The sequence below is a fragment of the Prionailurus bengalensis genome, chromosome E3, assembly GCF_016509475.1.
Source record: "Prionailurus bengalensis isolate Pbe53 chromosome E3, Fcat_Pben_1.1_paternal_pri, whole genome shotgun sequence".
Taxonomy (NCBI): domain Eukaryota; kingdom Metazoa; phylum Chordata; class Mammalia; order Carnivora; family Felidae; genus Prionailurus; species Prionailurus bengalensis.
In genome coordinates, this window is record NC_057357.1 from 856,685 (window position 1) to 869,138 (window position 12,454).

Here is a 12,454-nt window from a genome sequence, read left to right on the forward strand (position 1 = left end):
GGGGGTGGGGGGGGACCCCTTCGGACCACATGCCCCAGACAGAGCCTGAGGTGTGCAGAGGACAGGGAGCCTCAGGAGGAGGGCCCACCTCGGGCTTGCACCCAACAACTGGAGGAGACCCGGAACTTTCGTGATTTGGCCAGGAGGCTGTCATTACTGGCTGCGTTACCTGAAGCCATTGCTGTGACAGGGGAGGGGCGGAGGGGGGCTGCAGTGCACCTGAAGCAGCTGCAGGGGTCACTGCTCCCCAGGGAGGACTGGACAACCCCACACCTGCTGGGGTGTCAGCATGGGGCTTTTGCTCCAGACCTGGGCATTCGAAAGCTCCGAAGAAGATGTTTTGTTGTAATTTCGTCTCTCTCTTGAATCTCGCATTTGCCTCCAAATATCAGACTTTATTTGTCTGATATCTGAATTTTCATGTCTAATTGGCAAACCTATAAATTACATTATGCATAAAATAGCGTATGGCAAATGCCTTTTAATTCCAAGTAATGCCTTTCCAAAATTATTCCCCTCTACCCAGGAAAAGATGGAATGATCACTGGCAACTTGGAGATAAACCTGTCTTGCAAGTTCTATCCAGTTTGGCCTTCTTCACTCAGATCAGCAAGCGCTCATGGACATCAGAGTGATGTCCTCAATGTTGAGAGGAAGGAGACAGTCTGATTGAAAACATACTCAATTACTCTGTCCCGTCTTCCCCCAGACCCCCGGGCAGCAGGGATCTGACACCACCAGACTCGCACAACTCTGTGTCCACCCCTCTGCTTTCTGTGAGGCCTCTGCAGGACCTAGAACACGGTGCAGGCGTCCTGGTGGCACTTCACCGAGGCTCTGTGTGTGCTTATTAGAGGCGAACAGCTCCCACATGACTGCACTCAGCTGAAAGCCTTCATTTAGGAAGCAGGAAAGCCAGAGAAATCGCTTGTGTTCATAAAGCATCCCCTGTGCTACGCGCAGGGCTAAGCCCCGGCCACTCAGAGCTCTGGCTCTCCGTTGGACACATGGAGCCCACTCTCCAGCACCCTTCCCAAAGCCCTGGGGGGGGGGGGGGTATACCTGCCCACCATCGCTCGGGGCAGAAGCCACGGCTCAGAAAGCCAAGCGATGGCCGGGTGTGGACCTGGCTCATCTGGCCCAGGGCCTCGCCCCCAACGACCCACCAAGGCAACGGAGAGGTGCTCTAAGCGTAGGGACTGAGCCGCGTGGGAACGGAGGGGTCTGAGCACCGGCATCAGCATGTGAGAGGCACCAAGTGAATGGCTTCCTTGCCACACCGCGAGGCGTGAACGTCCCCTTCCAGAGCGGGGCCACCGAGGCCCGAGAGACGTCTGCACACACTCAGTGTCACTTTGCCGGTGAGGGACGGGCCATGCTTAGCCCACTGCAGGACTCCCCACTCGCCTGCTGGCCTGGTTGTCCCACAGGACAACCGCCCCGTCGTGGGGCTTGAACTCCCGCCCCAAGGAATATGCAGCTGTGGGAGGCAGTCGTGTGAGCCGCGGGCCCCGGCTCTCTTGCAGGAAGTAACAGCGGCAGTAAAACCCGCTCTGTGTGGGCGACTTACCGTGTGCGAGCCGCTGCGGGTGGCTGTCCGTTGGGCCCACCACCACCCCTCTCTTCTTCCGGGCTGCGTTTGGAGCAGCGTCGGCACCGGTGATGTGGCCCCAGTACGGGCCCGCCCCTTGTGCCTGCAGGGTAAGGACCCCTCTCCCACCCCCGAGGCGGCCGGGTCTACTGTGTCCCTGGGCCTTCCCGGCAGGTCTCCAGGCACGAACTGCCTGCCAGACAAGGGAGGAGGCCTCAGTGCCTGGGGCCCCTTCCCACCGGGTCCTGGCTTTGCAGGGTCCTGCTGAGGGCTCAGGGAGCAGAGGCCCTGGCCGTTTTCCGAAATGTTTCAAATCATCGTGATCCGTGGGCTTCAAAGTTCAGCCACGGCTGTAAGAGTCTTCCTGGGATGGGTTCCAGGTGACGGGATCATGTGGGGTCCCGGCCTCCCGCAGAGTCACCTTGGGGGATGACACTCACCGAGGCGGCGAGGTTCACACGGGGGCTCGGGAGAGGAAAGAGACAGTACAGCAGAGGGAAGGCCGTGCAAGGCAACCTCTAGCAACAGGGGCCACTTTGGCCAGAGCAGACGTCAGCCTGGTCCCGGCCCCGCTGACCCACGGACCCAACAGACTCCGAAGAGACCTTCAGCCACGTCCTCCTTCCTTCCCGTCTTCAGGGGCTGACAGTGTGGACTCTGGGACCTTCACGTGACCATGAATTACCCGCTAGCGGCCGAGCGGTCACTGAGTGTGTTTTCCACGGCCAGAGGGTGATACACCGTGAGAATCTTCCGGCGCCTCGAATGTGTGCTCTCCTCCAGAGCCGGGGGGAGAGCCCTGGGCCGTGGCCCGCGTACGAACCCAGTGCCTCCCTGGGAGGCATGGTCTCAGACCGGTCCCTTGGTGCTGGGTTCGCCCTGCGATTGGGAATTACGGCTGCTTCTTCCTTCACCGTCACCAGTTTACTCTGCTGAGGGCAGCTTGGTCAACCGTCAGTGAGCACGTTTTATACTTGTAACCCGTAATGCTCCAATAACTTTTTTAAGACCCACATACTGAGTACGGGACTGCACCTGCCTGCCTGTGTGGCTAGGACCACGCCCCCTGCTTCTGCCCCCACGAAGCTCTCCACTGGCTCTATTTCCCCCCAAGGCAAATTGTATAAATTCTGGAGCATCGTTTTATCACATAAGCTCACTTTCCTCCATAATAGAGTACAGACACAAGGTGTGGTCAAGGTCCCTTAAGATCGCTTCACCAGCATCGAGTTCCAGCTTCCTTCCTTGTGTAGACGGTGATGGGAAGCTCAGGTCTGGCCCTGCCGGGCTGAGAGCAGGGGGGCGGACACACAGCAAATCTTTTCATCATATGCTCCTTCCTAGGTGGGTGACAATTAAGTGATGTGACTAAATATGTGGCATGGAAATGAAAACTGAGGTCTCACATACATGATGTCAGGTGACGACAGACTATGCAGAACAAGGAAGCAGGGTGAGGGCCATCAAGTGAGGGCAGGGGGGCAAGACTTGACATTAAAATGGAGATCTAGGGGCGCCTGGGTGGCTCAGCCGGTTAAGCGTCCGACTTCAGCTCAGGTCGTGATCTCGCGGTCCGTGGGTTCGAGCCCCGCGTCGGGCTCCGTGCTGACGGCTCAGAGCCTGGAGCCTGCTTCTGATTCTGTGTCTCCCTCTCTCTCTGACCCTCCCCCACTCATGCTCTGTCTCTCTCTGCCTCAGAAATACATAAACATTAAAAAAAATAATAATAAATAAATAAATAAATAAATAAATAAATAAATAAATAAAATAGAGATCTAAAAGAAGTGAGGGAGAAGCCCACAGATGTCTGGGCAAATAGTCCCTCAGTGGCACCTGCAAAGGCCCTGGGGTGGACGCCTGCTTGCCTAGGAAGTAGAGGAGAGAGAAGTACAAGACAAATCAAAGAGGTGGGGAGGAGACAGGTTCTTGACAGCCTTGCAGGCCACGGCCAGTGCTTTGGATGCAGAGCAAATGAAGGGCTTTGAGCAGAAAACCCACCTATTCGATTTGTCTCAATACGATCACTCTGATGCCAAATGCAGCATGCAGTGGAGGTCAGGAGGGCAGGGAAGAGGCAGTCCCAACGGTCCAGCCATCAGTGGCAACTTCAGGAAGCAGTGGAGGTGGTGAGGACCTGTGTTGAAAACTGCGTTAGCAAGATTTATGTTCAGGATGATTCCAGCATCTTTTGGCCCAGGTAAATATTTCACTAGGAGGAATATGGCGTGTGTGTGGCGGGGGCGGGATCTTGGACATGCTGGGTTTGAGATGTTCCTGCCACCCAAGTTCAGAGAGCCAGTTGGACATCAGTTCTGCAGATGTGGACGTGGGGTGCCAGTGCACCAATGATATTTAGTGGGACTGGAGACCAGGGGTGCGTGGAGACGGGGGTCCTGGGACTGAGCTGGTGTCTCCAGGTGCAGGAGCCTGGCAATCACACTGGCCCAGGAGGGTGGCAGAGAAGGAGCAGAGGGAGGGAGGAGGGGACTGAGCAGGGGCCAGGGATATGCTCAGTGATCTGGATAGTAGGGCCGGTGCAGAACGATGGTGGGGGCGGGGGAGAAGCCCTGGAAAGTTCCAAGCCCATGAGGACACGGCCGCATGTGTGTTTCCAAAGCTCTTCCTCGTTTGAGCAGTGTTTGTAACAAACCTCTGGTGAGTGGGAAGGAGCAGCAGCTTCCCGTGGGTGCCCCAGTTGGAAAGAGGCAATTTCCTGCTCTTCGTGGTTGGCCGAGATTTTTTAACACCACTAAGTGTTGAATTTACGAAGTGGATTTTCAGCACCTACAGGGGATCAGAGGGTTTTCTCCTTCATCTGCAAGTGAGCAGAGCAATCGCTGTTTGGAGGTGGGACGGCCTTATCTGGGGGACGTCAGACTACAGGAGTCCCCGAAAAGACCAGTGACTCTCCATCCATTCCTGCCACTTTGGGGCAATTTCCGTAACATCTGTTCCTGGAAGGTCTGATGAAGGTCAGGCAAAACGGGCCTGCCTTCTTTGTTTAGGCATTAATATTTGACCGCTTTCAACTTCTCCTATGATGATGGGTGTCGAGCCATCGTTCAGGGCTTCGTTTGAACTTTGCTTTAAAATGCCTATTTTGTTTGTGCCATCAGGCTGGTATCCCGTGACACCGTCTCTTTGGGGACTTTCAAGCCCGCCCCACTCCCAGCCCTGAGCCTCGCTCCAGGACTCTCCCCTGTACCTCTTTCTGTCTCTCCTCGCTCCAGGACTCTCCCCTGCACTCCCTTCTTCTGTCCCTCCTCGCTCCAGGACTCTCCCCTGCACCTCTTTCTGGCCCTCCTCGCTCCAGGACTCTCCCCTGCACCCCCTTCTTCTGTCCCTCCTCGCTCCAGGACTCTCCCCTGCACCTCTTTCTGGACCTCCTCGCTCCAGGACTCTCCCCTGCACTCCCTTCTTCTGTCTCTCCTCGCTCCAGGACTCTCCCCTGCACCTCTTTCTGGCCCTCCTCGCTCCAGGACTCTCCCCTGCACCCCTTTGTGTCCCTCCTCACTCCAGGACTCTCCCCTGTGCCCCTTTGTGTCCCTCCTCACTCCAGGACTCTCCCCTGCACCCCTTTCTGTCCCTCCTCGCTCCAGGACTCTCCCCTGCACCCCTTTCTGTCCCTCCTCGCTTCAGGACTCTCCCCTGCACTCCCTTCTTCTGTCTCTCCTCGCTCCAGGACTCTCCCCTGCACCCCCTTCTGTCCCTCCTCGCTCCAGGACTCTCCCCTGCACCTCTTTCTGGCCCTCCTCGCTCCAGGACTCTCCCCTGCACCCCTTTCTGGCCCTCCTCGCTCCAGGACTCTCCCCTGCACCTCCTTCTTCTGTCCCTCCTCACTTCAGGACTCTCCCCTGCACCTCTTTCTGGCCCTCCTCACTCCAGGACTCTCCCCTGCACCCCTTTCTGGCCCTCCTCGCTCCAGGACTCTCCCCTGCACTCCCTTCTTCTGTCTCTCCTCGCTCCAGGACTCTCCCCTGCACCCCCTTCTGTCCCTCCTCGCTCCAGGACTCTCCCCTGCACCTCTTTCTGGCCCTCCTCGCTCCAGGACTCTCCCCTGCACCCCCTTCTTCTGTCCCTCCTCGCTCCAGGACTCTCCCCTGCACCTCTTTCTGGACCTCCTCGCTCCAGGACTCTCCCCTGCACTCCCTTCTTCTGTCTCTCCTCGCTCCAGGACTCTCCCCTGCACCTCTTTCTGGCCCTCCTCACTCCAGGACTCTCTCCTGCACCCCTTTGTGTCCCTCCTCACTCCAGGACTCTCCCCTGCGCCCCTTTCTGTCCCTCCTCACTCCAGGACTCTCCCCTGCACTCCCTTCTTCTGTCTCTCCTCGCTCCAGGACCCTCCCCTGCACCCCTTTCTGTCCCTCCTCGCTCCAGGACTCTCCCCTGCACCCCTTTCTGTCCCTCCTCACTCCAGGACTCTCCCCTGCACCCCTTTCTGTCCCTCCTCACTCCAGGACTCTCCCCTGCACCCCTTTCTTCTGGCCCTCCTTGCTCCAGGACTCTCCCCTGCACCCCCTTCTTCTGGCCCTCCTCGCTCCAGGACTCGCCCCTGCACCTCTTTCTGGCCCTCCTCACTCCAGGACTCTCCCCTGCACCCCCTTCTTCTGGCCCTCCTCGCTCCAGGACTCTCCCCTGCACCTCTTTCTGGCCCTCCTCGCTCCAGGACTCTCCCCTGCACCCCTTTCTGTCCCTCCTCGCTCCAGGACTCTCCCCTGCACCTCTTTCTGGCCCTCCTCACTCCAGGACTCTCCCCTGCACCCCTTTCTGTCCCTCCTCACTCCAGGACTCTCCCCTGCACCCCCTTCTTCTGGCCCTCCTCGCTCCAGGACTCTCCCCTGCACCTCCTTCTTCTGTCCCTCCTCACTCCAGGACTCTCCCCTGCACTCCCTTCTTCTGTCCCTCCTCGCTCCAGGACTCTCCCCTGCACCCCTTTCTGTCCCTCCTCACTCCAGGACTCTCCCCTGCACTCCCTTCTTCTGTCCCTTCTCGCTCCAGGACTCTCCCCTGCACCCCTTTCTGTCCCTCCTTGCTCCAGGACTCTCCCCTGCACTCCCTTCTTCTGTCTCTCCTCGCTCCAGGACTCTCCCCTGCACTCCCTTCTTCTGTCCCTTCTCACTCCAGGACTTTCCCCTGCACCCCTTTCTGTCCCTCCTCGCTCCAGGACTCTCCCCTGCACCTCCTTCTTCTGTCCCTCCTCACTCCAGGACTCTCCCCTGCACCTCTTTCTGGCCCTCCTCACTCCAGGACTCTCCCCTGCACCCCTTTCTGTCCCTCCTCGCTCCAGGACTCTCCCCTGCACTCCCTTCTTCTGTCTCTCCTCGCTCCAGGACTCTCCCCTGCACCCCCTTCTGTCCCTCCTCACTCCAGGACTCTCCCCTGCACCCCTTTCTGGCCCTCCTCACTCCAGGACTCTCCCCTGCACCCCTTTCTGTCCCTCCTCGCTCCAGGACTCTCCCCTGCACCCCCTTCTTCTGGCCCTCCTCGCTCCAGGACTCTCCCCTGCACTCCCTTCTTCTCTCTCCTCGCTCCAGGACTCTCCCCTGCACCCCCTTCTGTCTCTCCTCGCTCCAGGACTCTCCCCTGCACCTCTTTCTGGCCCTCCTCACTCCAGGACTCTCCCCTGCACCCCTTTCTGTCCCTCCGCGCTCCAGGACTCTCCCCTGCACCTCCTTCTTCTGTCCCTCCTCGCTCCAGGACTCTCCCCTGCACCTCTTTCTGGCCCTCCTCACTCCAGGACTCTCCCCTGCACCCCCTCTTCTGTCTCTCCTCGCTCCAAGACTCTCCCCTGCACCCCTTTGTCCTTCCTCGCTCCAGGACTCTCCCCTGCACCCCTTTCTGTCCCTCCTCGCTCCAGGACTCTCCCCTGCACCCCCTCTTCTGTCTCTCCTCGCTCCAAGACTCTCCCCTGCACCCCTTTGTCCCTCCTCGCTCCAGGACTCTCCCCTGCACCCCTTTGTCCCTCCTCGCTCCAGGACTCTCCCCTGCACCCCTTTCTGTCCCTCCTCGCTCCAGGACTCTCCCCTGCACCTCCTTCTTCTGTCCCTCCTCGCTCCAGGACTCTCCCCTGCACCCCTTTCTGTCCCTCCTCGCTCCAGGACTCTCCCCTGCACCCCCTCTTCTGTCTCTCCTCGCTCCAAGACTCTCCCCTGCACCCCTTTGTCCCTCCTCGCTCCAGGACTCTCCCCTGCACCCCTTTGTCCCTCCTCGCTCCAGGACTCTCCCCTGCACCCCTTTCTGTCCCTCCTCGCTCCAGGACTCTCCCCTGCACCTCCTTCTTCTGTCCCTCCTCGCTCCAGGACTCTCCCCTGCACCCCTTTCTGTCCCTCCTCGCTCCAGGACTCTCCCCTGCACTCCCTTCTTCTGTCTCTTCTCGCTCCAGGACTCTCCCCTGCACCCCCTTCTTCTGTCCCTCCTCGCTCCAGGACTCTCCCCGCACTCCCTTCTTCTGTCTCTCCTCGCTCCAGGACTCTTCCCTGCACTCCCTTCTTCTGTCCCTCCTCGCTCCAGGACTCTCCCCTGCACCCCCTTCTTCTGTCTCTCCTTGCTCCAGGACTCTCCCCTGCACCCCCTTCTGTCCCTCCTCGCTCCAGGACTCTCCCCTGCACCTCCTTCTTCTGTCCCTCCTCACTCCAGGACTCTCCCCTGCACTCCCTTCTTCTGTCTCTCCTCACTCCAGGACTCTCCCCTGCACTCCCTTCTTCTGTCTCTCCTCGCTCCAGGACTCTCCCCTGCACCTCTTTCTGTCCCTCCTCGCTCCAGGACTCTTCCCTGCACCTCTTTCTGTCCCTCCTCGCTCCAGAGCTCTCCCCTGCACCCCCTCTGTCCCTTGCTTGGCTGTCACAACTCATGGGCTGTCCCACTGGCCTTTTCCATCTCCTTAGCCACCCCCGCTCCCCGCCCCCTGCACCGCTGGCTCCCGGCTGTGTTTGCTTTGGTTTGTCTTCATTTGGGCATTTGGGCTTTTTCCTACTGCTCTTCTCTGAGCTTCCTGGACCAAAAGTTCAGTTCAGGGACGTTTGGTCCTTACGGGGTTCTGGGAGCGCGGCCATGGCCCCAGCCTCCCTCCGCCCGCCCCCGTGGTGGCATCCTGCAGGTTTAACGGGTGCTAGTCCCACTTATGCTCATCTTTAAATAGCATGCAATTTCCCTTGTGGTTTCCTTCGTGACCCCCAAGTTATATATATATATATGAGTGTTTTTATTTGTGATATTGACTTCCAGGTAGAGACATTTTTAAAGCATAGACCTTGTTCTTATTAAACTGCGTTGTGTTCAGCGAACAGATTACAGGTCACACACGCGTATGTTTTTGTACGAACGTGTGTGTGTGTGCATGCTCAGTGAGCACACGCAGATTACCTATCTGCCTTTGCAATTTCTTGACAGTTTCCCTACGGTCAACAGATGGCCAGTTTTCATGGCTGTTCCACGTATGATAGAACATAAATCATGTATTTGAGCAAGCCACAACGGAAAAAATAAACTCATGTTTATTGTTTTATTTGTTCCTTTTTGGTTTCTTGACCTGTTGCTTTAAGGTGGGACAAAGAAGCTCTGTTTTCTAAAGACCCCTCAGGCTGTGGCCATGCGGCTGGGGAGCGAATCGGCCGGAGGCCCCCCTTGTCCCCCGAACGCTTCCTGTCCCCCTGCCCCAGCACAGAGGACACGGGTCTCAGCTCACCTTCTCCTGCGGGGGTGTCTCTCCTGCTAACAGTACCTCCCTGTGTAAGTTCCACAGGCCCAGGCCCATTACCCCACCACCCTGCCCGTTGCGTCCAGCTCCACCAGACAAGGGTTAAAACTGCACAGCCCATGACGCCTGGACACAGGTGCCCGGTGAAGACCATGACCTGCCCGCCTCCAGCTCCCAGAATAGCCTGTGGCCAGGGCTGGCCTGTAGTAAACAGCCCCAGGAGCCTCCCTGGTGGGTCCCGGATGAGTAATCCCTAGGAAAACATCGAAGGATCCCAGAGGTATAGGTGCCAGAACCTAGTGGGTGGGTCCCTCTGGACCTCCCTCCTAGGCCCTTCTGGAATATTCCCCAGCTATTTGGCCAGGAGAGGAGCCCGCAGCTCCCAGGACAGTCTTTCCCCAGTAGCTCTGTCTCCTCACCTCGTCACACACCCCCAAAATCTCTTCTCCACCCTCATCCTTGTGGAGGTGGGGGCCCACTTTCCAGACGACTTCTGTCCTGGCCCTTCCGCACCGCCCCTGTCCCTCACCCCACTGTCACCTGCATGCCCTTCCCACACTGCTACTCTTCCTGGGCCTCACATCCACCACCTGCAGAAGCCCTGTATTAACGGGGCCCTTCCGCCAGGCCAGCTGGTGGCTTCGCGCACCTGGGGAGGCTCAGGGCACAAGGCTCACCTCCAGTGTGCTTTGACCAAGACCAAGGAGGGACTTGTAGCGGGGGAGCCTGGACAGACCTCCTGGCTGCCCCAGGTAGTGTCCCCCAGGGACCCGGCCACGTCTGCATCCTGCGCCCGGGCTACTTGCTCCCTCTCTGCCTGGAAAGCCCCTCCCTCCCCAGTCCACCGCGGACCCTTTTTCCTGCTGGCCCAGAACTCGCCATCCCCACCACTGCAGCCCGTCACCCTCCCCTCGCCCCTGCAGGGTCTTCCTGGCCGATACCCTTGTATATATCCTTGGTGCCCTGGGGACCACACTCCTGCTCAAGCACCCTCAGAGAACCCAGAGCTCAGCTCAGCACCCAGGCTCTCTCACTGGTGGGAAAGGGAGGCTGGTCCTGCCTTGCCCTCAAGCCACCGCCCCATTTCTCCACTCCTTTCCACACAAAGTTCCTCAAAAGTCACATCTGCCCTTGGTCTCCACCACCCTCTGCTTCCCTCAGGACTCCTGCCAGCCTCACCCCGCCCCACCAGGGCCGTCTGGATAAGACCACCAGTGGTCAGCCTCTGGGCCCCACCGGCAGGCCATCGTGGCCTCCTGGTTCATGGTGCCCCTTCTGTGTTCGCCTGGTTGTTCACACGCCTCCTGGCCTCAGGGGCAGAGGTCCTGGGGCCCAGGCCTCGGCCCCGCCGCCCATTCCCACCCGGTCCTGCGGGCACATCTACCCGTGGCTCTGTACGCTGGCACTCACAGTCCAAAATCAGACTGCTCATGCCCAGCACCCAAACCTGGGGCCCTCAGTTTCCCCTGCCCCATGGCTGACCCCTGACTCTACCTTCAGGGGGTGTCTGAGCCCGAGATGCGGGGAGCCCACCCCACCCAGGTCTGAGTGGCCACCTCCCACCAATAACCGGCCCCCCTTTGCTGTGCTGGCGCAGCCCCCAGCCGGCCTTTTCCGGTCCTGAGGTCGCATGTCCCTCTTTGTCCCTAAGCCTCTGCTGGATGCTGGCCTGACATGGCCACCCTGGCCCGCTGTCTCCCCCTCACTCAGTTCCAACCTTGAAGAACATGCCAGATGCACTCCTACCCCAGGGCCTTGGCACTTTCGGTGCCCTGCCCAAACACCACTCCCACAGACTTCCAAGTTGCTAATTACCGCACAGGCACGTTTCTAGTCAAACGTCACTTTTTGGGGGGTCTTCCCTGGCCACTCTGTATCAATAGCCCTCACCTCACCCAGAATGTCCAATCCCCTCTCTGCTGCAGCAACTTTATTTTTCTATGTCATTCTTGTTACCACCAGACATATTCTACATTGGCTCATGGGAGCTCCAGCCTTTAGGAGAAAAAAGTCCCCCAAATCTTTCCCTGGTCTCTGACAAGGCCTCACGTGCGGCTCCTGGGGCCCTTCCCGGAGCAGCCCAGCCTGGCCCACCTGGCACCTGCTCAGGGACAATAAGACAGAAGCCTAAGGGAGCTTCCGGCCCCACGTGCATGTGTGTCTCTGCAAACGTGTGTGTGTATGTGTGTGTGTGTGTGTGACTGGATGTGCCTCTGTGGGTGTGAATGTGTGTGTTTGCTTTTTGTGATTTCCATGGATGAATCAACTGGACCGCATGCAATTACTCCCCAGAGCAAAGTACAAGGAACCAGGCAGAAACATCTGGCCAAGCGTTTTCATGCTATGTCCCCTGTGGTGTGGGCTCTGTTTTCAAAGGCCATTTCACGTGTGCACCTTAGCCCGCTGACACCTAACCCAAGTTGGATGGTGGCTTGTGGTCTGCTCTGGGCACCCGCTCAGCACCAGCACAGAGCTGTGAGCGAGGCATCATGGGAGGCTCCCACTTAGTGGAGCATGTGCATTTGGGGGGAGACGAGCCATAAACCGGAACAGAAGAGTTTCCTTCAGATAGTGACGGCTGTTGTTAGGGAAACAGAGTGGTGGGACATTGAGGGAATGGGGGTGGGGATGCTTCGAAACCATGTGGACAGTGAGACAATACTTCCTCAAGGTGATAGCTGAGATGAACCAAGAACTCCACAAGGGAGCCATCGAGTGGTAAACAGGAGTCCAAATAACACCTCAGCACCCAAGAGAGGTCAGCGGGGGTGGGACGTGAGGCCCCCTACACGATGTCTATGGTTCCTGGGGGCAAGCCACCCCACGGCCACCCTGAGGACACTGGCCGGCGGAGGGCAGGGGGGACAGAGGCTGCAGAACCCCACAGTCTAGGGAGACATTGTGGGGCTCAAGGTCCTGCTCCCCGGGGCGGGGGCTGCTCACCAATCTCCGTTCAGACTTCATCTCCTAGGCCACCTCCTAGGCCTCTCTCTAGGTAACCTCGCCCAAAGTTCCCTTTGCTGCACACAAATGGTGCAGTTGGTGTAGAATGGAGGGGGAGCTCCAGCTCCAGGTCAGGCCCACCTTCACACCTAGTCCCCTCTAACCTCCAGCTCCAGAAGGGCTGAGCAGCCTTTCACTTACTTCAGATGGCCTCCGAAAACCTT

The 12,454-nt window shown here is 58.7% G+C and overlaps 1 long non-coding RNA gene across 1 annotated transcript; it reads right to left on the reverse strand.

Moving 5' to 3' along the window:
- Positions 1–461: 461 nt before the first annotated feature.
- LOC122471188 lies at positions 462–4,859 on the reverse strand. Its single transcript, XR_006294140.1, has 2 exons — positions 3,590–4,859; positions 462–2,931 (listed from the first exon to the last, which is right to left on the reverse strand). It is a non-coding gene; the product is annotated as an uncharacterized LOC122471188 (long non-coding RNA).
- Between the last annotated feature and the right edge of the window lie 7,595 nt (positions 4,860–12,454).